The 20,247-nt window shown below is 38.8% G+C and overlaps 1 protein-coding gene across 2 annotated transcripts in view; it reads right to left on the bottom strand.

The window, feature by feature from the left end:
* Positions 1-642: 642 nt before the first annotated feature.
* LOC309660105 (uncharacterized protein) overlaps positions 643-20,247 on the bottom strand; it is a 224,422-nt gene continuing 204,817 nt past the window's right edge. For both annotated transcript variants that reach the window (XR_014263137.1, XM_082460655.1), the window contains one exon: positions 643-7,948. The gene's annotated coding sequence lies outside the window, so the exon portion shown is untranslated. The remainder of the gene's footprint in view (positions 7,949-20,247) is intronic.

The following is a 20,247-nucleotide window of genomic DNA, read 5'->3' as shown; positions in this document are numbered from 1 at the left end:
AATAAATAAAAAATTCTTAAGACTCAATAATAAAAAGTTTTAAACAAGTCCATTTTTTAAATGGGCAATCTATCCAAACATATTTCACAAAAGAAGATATACAAATGGCCTCTAAGTATGTGAAAAGATGCTTGACCTCATTAACATACCTAATATGTATTAGGGAAATGCATATTAAAACCACAACGAGTACCATTATATTCCCATTCAAATGGCTACAATTTAGCTGACTGACACTTTCAAGTGTTTGTGGAGCTACAGAATAACTGAAACTCTGATACATTGTTGTACATTGTGGGGAGTGTAAATTGGTAGGATCACTTTGGAAAGCATTGGGGGCAGTTTCTTACTCAGATTAAACATATACTTTCTATGTGACCCTGCAATTCCACTCAAGACAAATGAAACATATGCCCATGGAAACACTTATACTTTGAATGTTCATAGCAACTTTTGTTTTCTTTCTAAATGAAAGTCCAAATCTGGCATCAACCAAAGTGTCTACCTACTGTTGAATGGAATGGATAAAAACATTCTGATAAATTCACTCACTGCAGTGGTAGGTAGCTTCTAAGATAGCTCCCAGGGATCCCAGCTTCCAAATGGTATTCACAGCTTTCTGCAATCCCCTCCCCATGAGTATTATATTTCTAACTAATAAAACACCTCATTGTTAAGGGGATGTCAGTTCCATGATCGTATTACTAGAGATTGTAGCATCTTACTAGCAGACCCTCTCTCTTACTGGTTTTGATGAAGCGAACTGCCATCTCCAGGAGGCCCACAAGGCAACAAATTGAAGGAAGCCTCTGGCTAACAGCTATCTAGTATCTGAGGCCATCAGTCTAATAACTTCAAAGAACTGAATCCTGCCAACCACCACATTAAGTGGACCCTTCCCACTGAAAGTGGGCTGTCCCCAAGTTAACTTTCAGATGAGACCTCAGTGCTGGCTGACACTGTTTGCAGGCTTGTAAGCAACCCTGAATCAGAGGATTATTCACAGAAGCTATGCCCAGATTGCTGACCCACAGAAACTCTGAGATAATAATTGTGTGCTGTTTTGACACTAAATTGTTGGTGATTTCTTATGCAGTAGTAGATAACTCACACTCACCAATAAGAAGGAACAGTTCAATGACATACACGATGTATTGGTTTTCTATTGGTGCATAATGAATTACCACAAACTCAGCAGCTTCAAGGAATGCCCATCTATTAATTCATAGTTCTGTCCACCAGAAGTCTGGGCATGGCATAGCTGGGCTCTCTGCTCAGATCCCACCAGGCTGAACTCAAGGTGTTGGCCACTGCTGTGATCTAAGGCTCAGGGTCTCTCCTAAGTTCACTGTGGTTGTTGACAGAACTCAGTTCTTTTTGGTTGTAAGACTGAGGTTGCAGCTTTCCTTGCTGGCTGTTAACACAGGGTTGTTCTCGGCTCCTAGAGACTGCTTGGTGTTCTCTGCTATGACTCCTCTACAACATGGAAGTTCTCTCTTTAAAAGGCAATAGCAGAGCTTCTCTCAGACTTCAGATATCTCTGACTTTTTGTAAAGTCTCATCTGCTTAGTGCAGGCTCACTGAGGAAAATCTCCCTACTTAAAGTAAACTTATTAGAGAATTTAATTACATCTGGAAAATACTTTCACAACAGCATCTAGATTAGAGTTTGACTGAATAACTAAGAGAAACTTAGAATCCTGTCCACCATGTCTAGAATGTGGATACATTTCAGAAACAGTCTGCTGAGTAAAATAAGCCAGATTTAAAGAGGATACATATACAATTCCACTTATTTGAATCTCTAGGAAAGATAACTATGATCCGTGGTAATGAAAAGCAGAAATTAATAGTTGCCTGGATCAGGGGTGGATGATTAATTGGAAGGAGGCCCTAGAAACTTTTCTGGGGTGAGGCAATTATGTACCTTCATATTGAGACTGGTTACACGGGTCTACACGTTTGTCAGAGCTCATCAAACTATAAACTTAAAATGTATATTCTATATAAAGTGTACCCCAATAAAGGTCACTTATATTCTATATCATGTGTATCCCAATAAAGGTCATTAAAAATAAACAATCAGCCAGCCATGTGACCTTTGCCTCACTGTCACCTTCTAAGTGTTATGCAAGGTCATCTGGTTGGTCAAACATCATTTCACCCAGAAACCAAGCTGCAAAGCAGTCTAGCAAATGCAGTTTCAGTTTTAGGTACCATTCTTCATGGTAAAGAATTGGACACTAGAAAGTAGACTGTACAGATGTTGAGCTATGCCAGGTCCTTCAGTTTAAGGTAAAAATATTTCTCCTCATTCCTCTGGTGTATTTAGCAGATTAATGAGTTAAACAAACACACACATGTATACACATGTGTATACATATACGGGCACACAATCCCCATGGGCAAGCACTATAATTCATGAAGAGAAACAATGTACATAATGATAGCTGCTTATAATAAATAGTTTTGCATGTGATTATACAGAGCTGTTTTAGCCCTTTGACTGTTCCACAAACTAAGAGGCAGAGGCCTGGTTTCAAGTCCTGAAATTCACTAACCAGAAATATTACCTCCGTGGATAAATGCCACCATAGAGATGATCACTTCTTGTTTTAAAACGGTGTTGCAGTTTTGATACCTAGGAATGGAAACTCTTCTAGGATCATATGATTCTTAATTGGAAAAAACCCCTGAGTTATACACAGATCCTGCAGACATCTTTAAAATAAAGTATGTTTTCCCTTTCATTTTTGGATCAGCTAAATTTATAGGGCAGAGATTTCTTCAATAATCTCTATTTGAAAAATAGGGGTGGAGTGGGCAGGATATGAATCAATTATTCTCAAGGCCAAATAATCCTCCGGGATTAAAAGAAGGGTGTTTTCTCTTCCAGTCACAATCATGTGTACTTACTTATAAAAAATAAAGTACACAAATTAATAAAAAAATTTTGAGCACATCTGGGAAGGATTTCCAGATGATGAGTTGTAGGAGCACACCACTTGAGAACCACTGACACAGTAAATTATACAAATGGGACAAAGAGCAAGATTTAAGCAAATCACCAATGTTCACTGATGGTGCTTCTGCAGTATATACTACACCCAGAGAGAAATGAACTTAATTAAAGCAGCATTATGTAAGGGCTGTTGCTTATTTGACTTTTGCCAAACCTAGGCATATATATAGTAATTGAATTCATCTACTGATATACACAGAAATTACATATTTACCTCTAAGATAACTCTCATATGTTCTTTAAACCTAGGCTTCAGGAAAAACTAACAAAGAAATATTCAAACACCATATGTCATTCAGTACAATTCCCCTGCACCATGGGCAGAGATGGAGTTATTTCAGTAGAGTGGTTTTGGCCATGGAAAGTCTCATCAGACTTGAAAAAGTCATGTGCTCCCCTTTTCCTTGGAAGGGCAAATGTATCAGAACTGTGTCTGGTTTCAAGAAACCTCAACAGTGAGTTAAATAAGTGGTTTACTTGTCTTATGCAACAAGCCATGGATAGGAAGATCAGGATGAGTGCCGTGGCCCAGTGTCATCAAGGATCCAGATTTCTTCTGCATTCTTATTGGGACCAATCCTAAAATGTGGATTTAATGCTTATGATTGCAAGAGGATTGCTCACCCAGACATCTATCTGAGAGGAAGGCAAAGGGAATAAAGGAGCATCCCAGTGAGTTTATTTCTCTTATAAAACTTTCATGGAAGCCCTAGCAAGAGGCTTCCACTAATTTTATTTTTGGCCAGAATTGGTCTCTTCACTACTAACTACACCTGAGGCTGCAAAGCAAGGTTTTTAGCTGAACACAATTCTCCGTAACTGGAATGGCTGTTAAGAAAGAGAGAAGTGGGTACAGAGTAGGCATTGGGTAGTGGCTGTCACTGCTAGTAACTAACAAGATAAGATCTGCCATCTTGACACAGCCTTTTCCCATCTAACCTTCAAATTACACACACACACACACACACACACACACACACACACACAGACATGCACTTGGGCCACTTCATTTTGCTCACTTGCATTCAATATCTATGGGTTTCCTCGGTAGATTCTTTCACCGAAAGGATAAGCATACTCTTGGAGGAATATAAAACCATAAATGCTATTTGCCCAGGTTTCTATTTCTGTAAATCAAGTGCTCAGAAGTTCAGAGGTTCAATTATTGTTTAATCAGAATTGAAATAACAAGAGTTCTGGACGGTCCTAACTAACCTTGCAGCGTGTTTCCAGAGTTAATCAAAGATTAATATTCATATCAATTGAATGCATTGGAGTCAAGAAACATTTATTGAGCATCAACAATGTGCCAGGTCCTGTGCTAATATAACCAAGAGGAAAAAGACTAAGTGCCTCCCATCAGGAAACTCCCTGTCTGATACAACAGATAGGTATGTGAACATACAACTACACTAGAGGAAAATATGAGAGCAAATTAGAGGACAGCACATGGTGGAGGAATGCTTAGCTTTATTGGGAGAGGGGTGCAGAGAAGACTTCTTCAAAGACATGATATCCAACCTGGATGAGTCAGTGTTAGGACCAGTCCTCATGTTTGCTGATTTTCAGTCTAATGCATGTCTCACAATCTAAAAATGGAAATTAAAAAATGGCAATGAGAAATGTATCTTCAATAATATGTTAAAATCTATCTATGAATAACTATACAACCCAAAGTGTTGGTCTGAATTTTAATGAAGTATTTGGGTTACTGCTTTGGCTAACCCAAAATGCATTATGTTATCTTCACAGTTTGTCATAAGTTTCATAAATATAGAACATTTCACAATATGCTTGCACCTACTGAAAAACAAACAGCAAAGTAACTAATAATCCAAGAAATTATTGTCCACAAAATATGCTAGACATTTTCATAATGGGCTGGAGAAATACTTAAATTCCCATTTGTATTCTGTACTAAATATTTCAGAGTCAGAGAGATTAAATATTTTTTAATTAACTCTACTATATAATAATGGTCTAAACTGCAAGTTGCACTGAAGTTGAACCTCTTGATGACTAAGTTACACATTCTGGAAGGTCTATATATGTATTTTAGATTCTGAGGTTGGGGGTGGAATTTCACAGCAGTCCTACATAATTGTGAACTACAGCTTGTTTCCCCTTTTCCCAGTGACTCCCTATTTTCATCACCATCTTTCCATTCAAGACACATTCCCCAAACCCAATTCTGTTTGCCTGGGAAAATAATTCACATTTATAAAAATGTATCAGAGTGCTCTCAAATATTCTATTCATTTAATTCTTAACAACATTCCTGAAAGGTTGAGTGAACTATCTTATGTGGGCTTTGTGAACTTAGGAGACTCTATTTATGTTCCCAGAAGTCTGCTAAGAAAAAAATAGATATAATAAGCTTCAGTTTCTGTCTTCTAGGAAATTACAATTTATTTTACTAATATAAGCATTATGATGGCTAGAACTTTAATAACCACTTTGCCCTAAATGCCTAGAACAGTGCCTGGTGCTTAATATATTTTTAATAAGAATATACAATCATACATGTAATATTTAAGTGAGTTTTCAAGACTAGAAAGCATATTATGGGTGTAACTGTGAAGGAAAATAATGTAGCCAATAAGATACAGAGTGTGAAATGGAAAAACAGCAAAATTCTAAGCCCAGACTCTCAAAGACAGTACAAACATTCTGGGATAATTAAGAAATTCCTGGCAGGCTTAGCCAAAGTGTAGAAAAGCCAAACCTCTTTTGGACTTGTGTCTATCAAGAATCTTAACATAGACTTTGAGCTATTTACAAATTTTAGAACATTTCCCGCAAACAATAGTATGTGCTTACAGGCATCAAAGTAACAACATATCAGCACAATCCTTTTATAAACATGGAGGTAACATTTTCTGAAGCAGGGGGGCTAGAAGAGAATGAGGCTCTGGAAAAAGGAAGAAATTTCACAGTCAGATGAAATGAGCACAGATTAGAAATCACAGAACTATTATCTTAGCTAAAATCGGTGCAAGTTTCTGGGTTTGGGAAAACTGGAAACTGTACTAAATCTCATTGTATACCAATTAAAGTTCCATTAGGTTTGAGTATATATTGCCAGTTTTAAAGGAACCTATTCATTGTTTTTATTTCCCAGTGTGGGTTTAATCATTCTTGACCTGTCCTCTGTCATCAAAATATGAGTCTGTCTTTTTAGAGATAGATGCTTAGTTTATACAAACCTTGCCTGACTACTATGAGTGGGTATCCTTTGCAAGATGCTGCTTCAACAGCTATAATTTAGCTAAAATTTACTGAACAAATCCTCTGTGGCAGGCAGATAAAGGAACTGAGGCACAGAGGGTTTGTACAAGGTCTCATAACCAGTAAGTGGTAGATCAGTATCCGAGCTCAGGAAGTCTGGCTCCAGAGCTGGGGCTCTAAACCCCTAAACAAGGCTTGTGTTCATCTATATCTACTACATGATGCAAGTATACAGTTCAATTTGTGCAAATGTACTTTGCCTTCTTGGTGGATTTTCATGACAAGAATTTAACTCTAGAATGACGTCCCCTTGCCATGCAATACTGATTGTTTTGTATCTCACAAAGTCATCAGTTTTTGTATGCCTAGGAAATATGATTTTCATACTAGCCTGAAATAAACAAGAGGCAAACTAAGAAGGGAAAAAGTACATTTTATGATTTCAAAATTCCATCCAAAAGGAAATATGATGGCATGTGATTGATACATCTAGTAACTTTAATTTTCCAATCTTCCAGGAACATTTTAAAGAAGTGAAAACCTAGCAATAGTCACCCACACAACATGGGCATGAAATTGTTAAACTGCAAACCCAACTGGTTAGGGAAGATTTAGCCCTGGAGGGGATGAGTTCCCTATAGAAGAGAAAACGCCAATGAAACAGAAATTAAAAAGACATAAGGAAAGTGTATTGAAGTAATGAGAGAGGAGTTTAGAAAGTCCTCGACCAAGATGTTCTCTAAGCCTGACTCTCCTTGACAATGGTTTGCAAACTTTATCATACAAGAGAATCACCTTGTTAAAACACAGATTTCTAAGACCCATCCCCACAGTTTCTGATTCAGTGATTCTGAGACTGGGCCCAAGAATTTGCATTAGTAACAGTTTCCCAGGTAATGTTAATACTGCTGGTCCAAGAGCCACACTTTGAGAATCACAGCTTCATAGTAATTGCTTTCAATAAATATGCAACCATCAGAAGGCGTATTCTCTAAGATATCTACATTGTAAGATTATACCTTTATAATTAGGATCAGAGTATATGCTAGGGAAAAAGGCTAGAATGACTAAATCCTGAGCAATAGCAGAAAAAGAGAAGGAAAATCTACCAAAAATCATTTCAGCTCCAGGAGCAGCAAGCAGCTTGTCTGTTAAGGGCTGCTCAACTAAGATAATAAAAGGACGATAACCAGACCAGAGATGATGACCATCTTCTTCACTTTTGGCTAAAACTGTCATCAATAAACCAGTGAGTGGGAACACCACCCCATATTGATGGTATTACAGGTAAACTTACATATTAGTTATAATTAGATAAAGATTTGCACTTTTTCCTATATGAAATGGTGAGTCCTGAAGATTTTAAAACTGGAATGTAACCTATTAGATCTGATTTTTTTTTAATTAATTAATTTATTTATTTATTTTTGGCTGTGTTGGGTCTTCGTTTCTGTGCTAGGGCTTTCTCTAGTTGCGGCAAGCGGGGGCCCCTCTTCATCACGGTGCGCGGGCCTCTCACTATCGCGGCCTCTCTTGCTGCGGAGCACAGGCTCCAGACGTGCAGGCTCAGTAGTTGTGGCTCACGGGCCCAGTTGCTCTGCGGCATGCGGGATCTTCCCAGACCAGGGCTTGAACCCATGTCCCCTGCATTAGCAGGCAGACTCTCAACCACTGCATCACCAGGGAAGCCCCCTAGATCTGAATTTTAAGAAATGAAAATATATATCAATTAGGGCTCTTCCAGTTGAAAATGAAACAACTCAAATTAACTTTAGCAAAATGGAAAGCATACTGTCTCCTGTACCAAGAGTAAGTTAGAAAATGTATTCTTGGTTGTATCCACACTCTCACACAATATTCTCAAGATTTTGCCCATTTTCCCAATTGTTCCTGAGATGGATTGTATTTTGCAAGACTTTCGTCTAATGTTGAACCATGAACCAATGTCTATGGTCTCAAGTAGCTGGAGGGTTGGGTTGGTTAGAGCCGAGGCACAGTCGTCTTGGGACATGAGCAGCCTCATCCAAGGTCTCACTTCTCCCCTGGTTTATCCCAGTGTTCCATAAGAATATTACCATTTTAAATGCCTAGAGATGAAAGAATTTGAAAAAAATGCTCCAGAAAATAAAGTATCACAGGATCAGAAATAAGCCATGTGTTTTCCAATTATTCCTGTAATGATTCCAGTGAAAAGAACCTTCAGATGTCTTAAAGTCAAAATGAGGTGTATAAAACCAACATCCCTAACTGTTGCCCTGTCACCTAAGTTAGGTAGATAATAAATCCCTTATCAAAGTGGCTTCTGCACTCTTAAAAGATGAAGAGCTGGGGGAAGTGGATAGAGACGGCTGAGAGAGAACACCTGGACTCCGGTGTTGCCACTCCCTTATCCTTACTCCAACCTGAGTGATTTTGGATCTGTTTATTGTTTTCTTTCTTTCTTTTTTTTTTTTTTTTTTTTTTTTGCCACACCTCGAGGCATTTGGGATCTTTGTTCCCCGACCAGGGATCTAACCCATGCCCCCTGCATGTGGGATTTTTGTTCCCCAGCCATGGATCAAACCTATGCCCTCTGCATTGGAAGTGCCGTGTCTTAACCACTGGACCACCAGGGAAGTCCCTGCATCTGTTTCTTTCTATTTTCCAGATAACCTTTGCTTGAGGTCAGGATTCAATAGCTAAAAAAATCTTGCAAAACACCTCCTTCAGAACAGGCCTAAACAGAGGATCCTCCGTTGTAGCTAGGACAGCCTTCGCAATAGGAACTCAGAGATATTCTTTCTTTTCTTGAAAAACCCAAGCTAAAGATTATATGAACCTTATACCTTTCAGTTCCCTCTTAAGAATAGCACAGGGAGTAAACTCTCTGGGATTGAAGTTCTGATGTAGTTATGGTGCAATAGCTTAGTTAGTTTTAAGGACATGGATTTAACTAAAGCTCAGAAAGTAACTTGTTGGCTTCCCCAGGCTTCCAAGCAAGGCATGTCATACACTGGTTTGGAACAATTCTGGCAACAGTCCAGCACAAAAATATCGTATGCCAGATTCACACTCAGGTATCCACAGTTTGAAAAAAGTCTTTTTCTCTGCATTAATAAAAAGTGAGGGGGAAAAAAACTCATAAAATGATGAGCAATACGGACCCTTTAGGATTAGGAGAACTTTTAGCTTTTAAGTGCCTCCTTGCTGAATCACACAAAGATGATTTTCAAAGCCAAATTTTGGAGTGAGATGTATAGTTCTGGTTCTTCAACAAATTCTGACAAGATTTCACACACTGTCAGAGAGGTTCTTTGCTCTTGCCCAGATTCCCTGCGGTGGGAGAGGGGAAAGAGCCAATGCCCCAACCTCTTTGCTCTCAGGGAGCCACTTTGACCCAATTCCAGAAGCCCAAGGGCTGTCCTTAATTAGCATTGTAATTTATATTGCACAATTATGCAAATTGGGTACATAAACAAAATTATCCTTTCAGTTTGGCTTTGCTACCCGAGAAATGCAAAGCCAGTTAAAGATAAGAATAAAGAAAAGAGAATACATTTGCTCTAATTCAATGCACCATTTCTTAATTTATCCATTCTTTTGTTTTACTCTTTCACTTTGCACCTGGGGTTTTTCTAATTTTTCTATTCTCTTATTTTGCTTTTTCTTCCTTTTATGCTGGCTTTTTCTTCCTTTATCTATCCTTGGCTCTTTTCCTTGAGAAATTTTCCATCTCATTAATTCTGCTGTAGTGATTCATAACTCTTTGGGCTATTTCTTTGTTTTTGGATATGACTATTACCTTGACTGTCTATAGTTTCCATTCTCTTTTTGCTTGCAGATTCTCTCCTTTCTCGTGCCATCCCTTTCCATTTTATTTCATTTTTCCATTAGTTTGACTTGTTTTTATAGTTGTGTGATGCTCCTTGTCCGATACCTAACAAACACCCTCAGGATCCAAATCATCTTTACTAAGAAAACTGAAAATAAGCATGGCAAATAACAGAGCTTGGAAGATGGGAAATTGAAGATACAAAACCCAATGAAGGAACCTTCAAGGTGGCGGAGGAATAAGATATGGAGATCACCTTCCTCCCCACAAATACATGGGAAATATACCTACATGTGGAACAACTCCTACAGAACACCTACTGAACGCTGGCAGAAGACCTCAGACCTCCCAAAAGGCAAGAACCTCCCCACGTACATAGGTAGGGCAAAAGAAAAAAGAAAAAACAGAGACAAAAGAATAGGGAAGGAACCTGCACTTCTGGGAGGGAACTGTGAAGGAGGAAAAGTTTCCACACACTAGGAAGCCCCTTCACTGGCAGAGACGGGGGTGGCCGGTGGGGGGAAGCTACGGAGCCACGGAGGAGAGCGCAGCAACAGGAGTGCAGAGGGCAAAGCAGAGAGATTCCCACACAGAGGATCGGTGCCGACCAGCACTCACCAGGCCGAAAGGATTCTCTGCTCACCCGCTGGGGCGGGCAGGGGCTGGGAGCTGAGGCTCAGGCTTCGGAGGTCAGATCTCAGGGAGAGGACTAGGGTTAGCTGCGTGAACACAGCCTGAAGGGGGCTAGTGCACCACAGCTAGCCGGGAGGGAGTCCGGGAAAAAGTCTGGAGCTGCCGAAGAGGCAAGAGACCATTGTTTAAGGGTGTACGAGGAGAGGGGATTCAGAGCACCGCCTAAACGAGCTCCAGAGACGGGCACGAGCCGCGGCTATCAGCATGGACCCCAGAGACGGGCATGAGATGCTAAGGCTGCTGCTGCAGCCACCAAGAAGCCTGTGTGCAAGCACAGGTCACTATGAACACTTCCCCTCCCAGGATCCTGTGCAGCCCACCACTGCCAGCATCCTGTGATCCAGGGACAACTTCCCCGGGAGAACACATGGCATGCCTCAGGCTGGTGCAACGTCATGCCAGCCTCTGCCGCCGCAGACTCGCCCCGCATTCCGTACCCCTCCCTCCCCCCAGCCTGAGTGAGCCAGAGCCCCCTAATCAGCTGTTACTGTAACCCCATCCTGTCTGAGCAAAGAACAGACGTCCTCAGGTGACCTACATGCAGAGACAGGGACAAATCCAAAGCTGAACCCCAGGAGCTGTGCAAACAAATCTCTGGAAATCTCTCCAAGCAACCTCAGGAGCAGTGGATTAAATCTCCACAATCACTTGATGTACCCTGCATTTGTGGAATACCTGAATAGACAACGAATCATCCCAAAATTGAGGCGGTGGACTTTGGGAGCAACTGTAGACTTAGAGTTAGCTTTCTGTATCTAACTTGTTTCTGGTTTTATGCTTATCTTAGTTTAGTATTTAGAGTTTATTATCATTGGTAGATTTGTTTATTGATTTGCTTGCTCTCTTCCTCCTTTATTTTTATATAGAGACATATATATATTTTTCCTTTTTCTCTTTTTGAGAGCGTGTATGTGTATGCTTCTTTGTGTGATTTTGTCTGTATAGCTTTGCTTTTACCATTTGCCCTAGGGTTCTGTCCGTCCATTTTTTTTTTTTTTTAGTATAGTTTTTAGCGCTTGTTATAATTGGTGGATTTGTGTTTTAGTTTGGTTGCTTCTTTCTTTCCCTCTTTTTTTTTTATTACTTTAAATTTTTTTTTACTTTTAATAATTATTTTGTATTTTTTATTTTAATTATTTTCTTTTCTTTCCTTTTTTTTTTCTTTCTTTCCTTCTTTCTTTTTTTCTCCCATTTCCTCTGAGCCATGTGGCTGACAGGGTCTTGTTGCTCCAGCCAGGTGTCAGGCCTGTGCTTCTGAGGTGGGAGAGCCGAGTTCAGGACACTGGTTCACCAGAGACTTCCCGGCTCCATGTAATATCAAACAGAGAAAGCTCTCCTAGAAATCTCCACCTCAACGTTAAGACCCAGCTCCACTAAACAATCAGCAAGCTCCAGTGCTGGACACCCTATGCCGGACAACTAGGAAGACAGGAACACAAGCCCACCCATTAGTAGAAAGGCTGCCTAAGATCATAATAAGGTATGATGGGCACCCCAAAACACACCACCAGATGTGGTCTTATCCACCAGAAAGACAAGATCCAGCCTCACCCACCAGAACACAGGCACCAGTCCTCTCCACCAGGAAGCCTACACAAACCACTGAACAAACCTTAGCCACTGGGGGCAGACACCAAAAACAACAGGAACTATGAACCTGCAGCCTGTGAAAAAGAGACCCCAAACACAGTAAGTTAAGCAAAATGAGAAGACAGAGAAAGACACAGCAGATGAAGGAGCAAGGTAAAAACCCAGCAGACCAAACAAATGAAGAGGAAATAGGCAGTCTACCTGAAAAAGAATGCAGAATACTGATAGTAAAGATGATCCAAAATCTTGGAAATAGAATGGAGAAAATAAAAGAAATGTTTAACAAAGACGTAGAAGAACTAAAGAGCAAACAATGATGAACCACACAATAAATGAAATTAAAAATTCTCTAGAAGGAATCAATAGCAGAATAACTGAGGCAAAAGAACGGATAAGTGACCTGGAAGATAAAATAGTGGAATAAAGAAAAAAGAATGAAAAGAATTGAGGACAATCTCAGAGACCTCTGGGACAACATTAAACGCACCAACATTCAAATTATAGGGGTCCCAGAAGAAGAAGAGAAAATATGTGAGGAGACTATAGTTGAAAATTCCCTAATATGGGAAAGGAAATACTTAATCAAGTCCAGGAAGCACAGAGAGTCCCAAAAAGGATTAATCCAAGAAGAAACATGCCAAGACATATATTAAACAAACTATCAAAAAATAATACAAAGAAAAATTATTAAAGCAGCAAGGGACAAACAACAAATAACATACAAGGGAATCCCCATAAGGTTAACAGCTGATTTCTCAGCAGAAACTCTGCAAGCCAGAAGGGAGGGTCAGGACATATTTAAAGTGATGAAAGGGAAAAATCTACAACCAAGATTACTCTACCCAGCAAGGATCTCATTCAGATTTGATGGAGAAATTAAAACCTTTACAGACAAGCAAAGCTAAGAGAATTCAGCACCACCAAACCATCTTTAAAACAAATGCTAAAGAAACTTCTCTAGGCAGGAAACACAAGAGAAGGAAAAGACCTACAATGACAAACCCAAAACAATTAAGAAAATGGTATAGGAACATACATATCAATAACTACCTTAAATGTAACTGGATTAAATGCTCCAACCAAAAGACATAGACTGGGGCTTCCCTGGTGGTGCAGTGGTTGAGAGTCTGCCTGCCAATGCAGGGGACACGGGTTCGAGCCCTGGTCTGGGAGGATCCCACATGCCGCGGAACAACTGGGCCCGTGAGCCATAATTACTGAGCCTGCGCGTCTGGAGCCTGTGCTCTGCAACAAGAGAGGCCACTATAGTGAGAGGCCCGTGCACCGCGATGAAGAGTGGCCCCCACTTGCCACAACTAGAGAAAGCCCTCGCACAGAAACGAAGACCCAACACAGCCATAAGTAAATAAATAAATAAATTAAAAAAAAAAAAAAAAAAGACATAGACTGGCTGAATGGATACAAAAACAAGACCCATATAAATGCTGTCTACAAGAGACCCGCTTCACACCTAGGGACACATACAGACTGAAAGTGAGGGGATGGAAAAAGATATTCCATGCAAGTGGAAATCAAAAGAAAGCTGGAGTAGCAATTTTTTATATCAGACAAAATAGACTCTAAAGTAAAGACTACTACAAGAGACAAAGAAGGACACTACATAATGATCAAGGGAGCAATCAAAGAAGATATAACAATTGTAAATATTTATGCACCCAACATTGGAGCACCTCAATACATAAGGCAAATGCTAACAGCCATAAAAGGGGAAATCGACAGTAACACAATCATAGTAGGGAAGTTTAACATCCCACTTTCACCAATGGACACATCATCCAAAGTAAAAATAAATAAGGAAACTCAAGTTTTAAATGAAACATTACACAAGATGGACTTAATTGATATTTATATGACCTTCCATCCAAAAACAACATACTACACTTTGTTCTCAAGTGCTCATGGAACATTCTCCAGGATAGATCATATCTTGGGTCACAAACAAGGCTTGGTAAATTTAAGAAAATTGAAATCGTATCGAGTATCTTTTCTGACCACAAAGCTATGAGACTAGATATCAATTACAGGAAAAAAAATCTGTAAAAATTACAAACACATGGAGGTTAAACAATACACTGCTTAATAACCAAGAGATAACTGAAGAACTCAAAGAGGAAACAAAAAATACCTAGAAACAAATGACAATGAAAACACGATGACCCAAAACCTATGGGATGCAGCAAAAGAAGTTCTAAGAGGGAAGTTTATGGCAATACAATCCTACCTCAAGAAACAAAAAAATATCTCAAATAAACAACCTAACCTTACACTTAAAGCACTTAGAGAAAGAACAACAAAAAACCCAAAGTTATCAGAAGGAAAGAAATCATAAAGATCATATCAGAAATAAAAGAAAAACAAATGACGGAAACAATAGCAAAGATCAATAAAACTAAAAGCTGGTTCTTTGAGAAGATAAACAAAATTGATAATTAGCCAGACTCATCAAGAAAAAAAGGGAGAAGACTCAAATCAACAGAATTGGAAATGAAAAAGGAGAAATAACAAAGGACACTGCAGAAATACAAAGGATCATGAGAGATTACTACAAGCAATTATATGCCAATAAAATGGACAACCTGGAAGAAATGGACAGATGCTTAGAAAAGCACAACCTTCCAAGACTGAACCAGGAAGAGATAAAAAATATAAACAGACCTATCACAAGCACTGAAATTGAGACTGTGATTAAAAATCTTCCAACAAACAAAAGCCCAGGACCAGATGGCTTCACAGGCAAATTCTACCAAATATTTAGAGAAGAGCTAACACCTATCCTTCTCAAACTCTTCAAAATATAGCAGAGGGAGGAACACGCCCAAACTCATTCTACGAGACCACCATCAACCTGATACCAAAACCAGACAAAGATGTCACAAAGAAAGAAAACTACAGGCCAATATCACTGACAAACATAGACGTAAAAATCCTCAACTAAATTCTAGCAAACAGAATCCAACAGCACATTAAAAGGATTATACACCATGATCAAGTGGGGTTTATCCCAGGAATGCAAGGATTCTTCAGTATACACAAATCAATCAATGTGATAAACCATATTTAAAAATTGCAGGAGAAAAACCATATGATCATCTCAATAGATGCAGAAAAAGCTTTCAACAAAATTCAACACCCATTTATGATAAAAACCCGCCAGAAAGTAGGCATAGAAGAAACTTACCTCAACATGTTAAAGGCCATATATGACAAACCCATAGCCAATATCGTTCTCAATTGTGAAAAACTGAAACCATTTCCTCTAAGATCAGGAACAAGAAAAGGTTGTCCACTCTCACCACTATTATTCAACATTGTTTTGGAAGTTTTAGCCACAGCAATCAGAGAAGAAAAAGAAATAAAAGGAATCCAAATCGGAAAAGAAGAAGTAAAGCTGTCACTGTCTGCAGATGACATGATACTATACATAGAGACTCCTAAAGATGTTTCCAGAAAACTACTAGAGCTAATCAATGAATGTGGTAAAGTTGCAGTATACAAAATTAATGCACAGAAATCTCTTGCATTCCTATGCACTAATGCTGAAAAATCTGAAGGAGAAATTAAGGAAACACTCCCATTTACCACTGCAACAAAAAAGAACAAAATACCTAGGAATAAACCTACCTAAGGAGACAAAAGACCTGTATGCAGAAAACTATAAGACACTGTTGAAAGAAATTAAAGATGATACAAACAGATGGAGAGATATACTATGTTCTTGGATTGGAAGCATCAACACTGTGAAAATGACTATACTACCCAAAGCAATCTACAGATTCAATGCAATCCCTGTCAAACTACCAATGGCATTTTTTACAGAACTAGAAAAAAAAATTTCACAATTTGTATAGAAACACAAAAGACCCTGAATAGCCAAAGCAATCTTGAGAAAGAAAAATGGAGCTGGAGGAATCAAGCTCCCTGACTTCAGATTATCCTGCAAAGCTACAGTAATCAAGACAGTATGGTACTGGCACAAAAACAGAAATATAGATCAATGGAACAGGATAGAAACCCCAGAGATAAACCCACGCACATATGGTCACCTTATCTTTGATAAAGGAGGCAAGAATATACAGTGGAGAAAAGACAGCCTCTTCAATAAGTGGTGCTGGGAAAACTGGACAGCTACATGTAAAAGAATGAAATTAGAACACTCCTTAACACCCTACACAAAAATAAACTCAAAATGGATTAAAGACCTAAATGTAAGGCCAGACACCATCAAACTCTTAGAGGAAAACATAGGCAGAACACTCTATTACATAAATCACAGCAAGATCCTTTTTTGACCCACCTCCTAGAGAAATGGAAATAAAAACAAAAATAAACAAATGGGACCTAATGAAACTTAAAAGCTTTTGCACAGCAAAGGAAACCATAGACAAGATGAAAAGACAATCCTCAGAATGTCGTAAATATTTGCAAACGTTTCACCTGACAAAGTATTAATCTCCAAAATTTACATGCAGCTCATGCAGCTCCATATCATAAAAACAAACAACCCAATCCAAAAATGGGCAGAAGACATAAATAGACATTTCTGCAAAGAAGATATAGATTGCCAACAAACACATGAAAGAATGCTCAACATCACTAATCATTAGAGAAATGCAAATCAAAACGACAATGAGTTATCACTTCACACCAGTGAGAATGGCCATCATCAAAAATCTACAAACAATAAATGCTGGAGAGGGTGTGGAAGAAAGGGTACCCTCTTGCACTGTTGGTGGGAATGTAAATTGATATAGTCACTATGGAGAACAGTATGAAGGTTCCTTAAAAAACTAAAAATAGAACTACCATACGACCCAGCAATCCCACTACTGGGCATATACCCTGAGAAAACCATAATTCAAAAGGAGTCATGTACCACAATGTTCACTGCAGCTCTATTTACAATAGCCAGGACATGGAAGCAACCTAAGTGTCCATCAACAGATGAATGGATAAAGAAGATGTGGCACATATATACAATGGAATACTGCTCAGCCATAAAAAGAAACGAAATTGAGTTATTTGTAGTGAGGTGGATGGACCTAGAGTCTGTCATACAGAGTGAAGTAAGCCAGAAAGAGAAAAACAAATACCGTATGCTAACACATATATATGGAATGTAAAAAAATTGTTCTGAAGAACCCAGGGGCAGGACAGGAATAAAGACACAGATGTAGAGAATGGACTTGAGGACACAGGGAGGGGGAAGGATAAGCTGGGACAAAGTGAGAGTGGCATGGACTTATGTATACTACCAAATGTAAAATAGATAGCTAGTGGGATGCAGCCACTTAGAACAGGGAGGTCAGCTCAGTGATTTGTGACCACCTAGAGGGGTGGGATCGGGAGGGTGGGAGGGAGACACAAGAGGGAGGAGATATGGGGTATATGTATATGTATAGCTGATTCACTTTGTTATAAAGCAGAAACTAACACACCATTGTAAAGCAATTAGACTCCAATAAAGATGTTAAAAAAAAAATACCCAGTGAAATTGAACTGGAAGCCAATGCCTAGATCAATAGACAGTATTTAAGTACATACTAGCCAAGAGGTAATCAATCAACAAATCAGCATTAAGAAAGATAATTTTTCAACATTGGATGATATTCCAGTGAACTGGCTCCTTCAAAAAGCCTTAAAATTGTATGGAAAAATCAGAAAACCTAAAATATTTAAAACTGGTATGAAATATAACCTATATAAAGCTGGCTTTGAAAGAATCGTGGCTAGTGGTGCTTGACAATATACAGGAACTGTTAAAGGAATTTATAACAGCGGTTCTTGAACAGAACAGTGAAGAGGACAGAATTGTTCATTGCTTTATCTGCCCAGAACCACAGCTCCCACTGGGAAATATCCATCCTCCTTTTACAGCCCTCTGGCTGCAGCAACAGCAGCCAAGTTAAAATATAACCCAAGGGATCAGACCCAACTTGGGCAAATAAGAGCATCCTCCCTATGGCTATAACTTTTTCCACTTTGAATAACTTTCAAATGTTTCCCATACAGATTTTTAGTCCCTGTCTTCTTCTCTGACTCCTAACTCATCCCCTATCTTTCTCCCATTCACTTACTGATTTCTAGCCATCCTGGCTGACTAATATTATCAGCTCATTGCTTTCGTACCTTTCATCTTCTCCTTCTGGAATGATCTTTCTTGATTTTTTGATGGTTGGTTTCTTCTTGTCATTTGAGTCTCTACTCAAAAGTCATCTCAGAGAAATATCCTCTGATGTTGACCTCCGTCCCATCACTCGCTGTATATATTACCTTGTTTTAACTTAGCACCATTGGCTTATATATTTATTTAATATATGTACTTGCCTCAGATATTTATAATTTTAATTTATTTTTTGCCTTTCTCTCCCCACTATGAACCAAAGAGAGTAAGCCAGTGAGAGGTGAGGGGTGGGTAGATGGTAGAGGGAGGAGCCGGGGGGGGAGCAAGTAGGGGTTGGTGGGATAGGGTGATGCAGTGAGAGTAGAGGTGGGTGGAAACAAAGTTTGGACAGTGTTTATGGCCTGGTTTCTGATGTTCCTGAGGCCCAGCTTCATTCCTGTCTTTGGTTTCTATGAAATCGTTCAGACTCCTTTCTATGATTTCTACTTTTTTATAAACTATAAGTTGGATTTCAATCCTTTGCAATCAGTAAAAGTAGCTCATAACAACATTACAACATTGTGCTTAAGAACTTAAAATCAGGTACAAAATTAGAGTCTGAATCAAGATTCTGCTGTTTATTATCTGTATCATGGAGGACCAATTTCTTAATCTCTCCAAATTTTAGCTCCCTTTATCTAAAAAATGAAGGATAATAATAAAGCCTACCTGACATGGGCACTGGAAAGATTAAATGTGATTACATATGCAAATTTCTTAAGCACAATGCCTGATATATAGTAAGTTCCCAATTAAAGAAGAAATTACAGCTTGCCTCAAGGGTGAAAGTGTGCTTTGAATTGGTATTTCACACCTACCCTCACTGGTGTGAAATACTTACATTCCCATTTATTTTAGACTATTTTCTAAATTATTTTTATGATTAAATATATTTAGAGTTGACCTTCTTTACTTTCCTCTATGATACTCATTTCATCTTTGACATATCAGTTTCTATTAGATGTCCCAGGTTGGGCATTTGTGAATGAAAAAAATACTTGGTGCTAAGAAATTGGAGAAATGATGATATAGACTGATCCTCTTCAAGTGTAAGTTCACAAGTGCTAGGTATCCCAGTCTATGAAAAGTTCACAGAATGAGATCCTGGAAGACAAACAGTGGAAACGTGTCACTCTTAATGCTCGCTAATGGTTCTCATTGCCTGTTATAGGACATGGGCTGTTACAATAAGAAAAGTGAGTTGTAAATGAGCATGAAATCGGGAAGGACTTGGACTAGATCCACCTTTGTGAATGAGGCTTGAGATACCACTTTGCTGCTCTCATGGTACAGGCCTGTGTCCTAATGCCCAGTCTACAAAGATCTTGTACATCAGCTCTACCATCACCACATCAATAAACAGGATGAGCCACAACAATTGGGAGTGGTGGTAGGAGACAGTGTTTGTGGGGAAGAGGCTGTCCCAAGGCCAGTAATGCTGAAATCCAAGGAGTGACGATGGGATAAGAAAATGCAGTAGAGAGTAAAATGCAGGTCTCTAGAAATTACTGTTATTTCTCAAAAATGTATCATATCTGCTAAAAGTAAAAGAATTAAAAAGAGGTATTTTATAAAAATTACATAAAATGAAACAAAAGTATATAAATAAAGAAGTTTCAAAAACCCTCCACAAAATGTAATGATATTGATAAAAAATGTTGACTTTTTTTAATATGTCCCTTTATCTGAGCCAAAACTGGAATTCATATTCTGCTAAGTAGC

This window comes from Balaenoptera physalus, assembly GCF_965194825.1.
Source record: "Balaenoptera physalus genome assembly, chromosome: 4".
NCBI lineage: Eukaryota > Metazoa > Chordata > Mammalia > Artiodactyla > Balaenopteridae > Balaenoptera > Balaenoptera physalus.
Note: the sequence above shows the minus strand (reverse complement) of the source record. Positions and strands in the feature narration are given on the sequence as shown.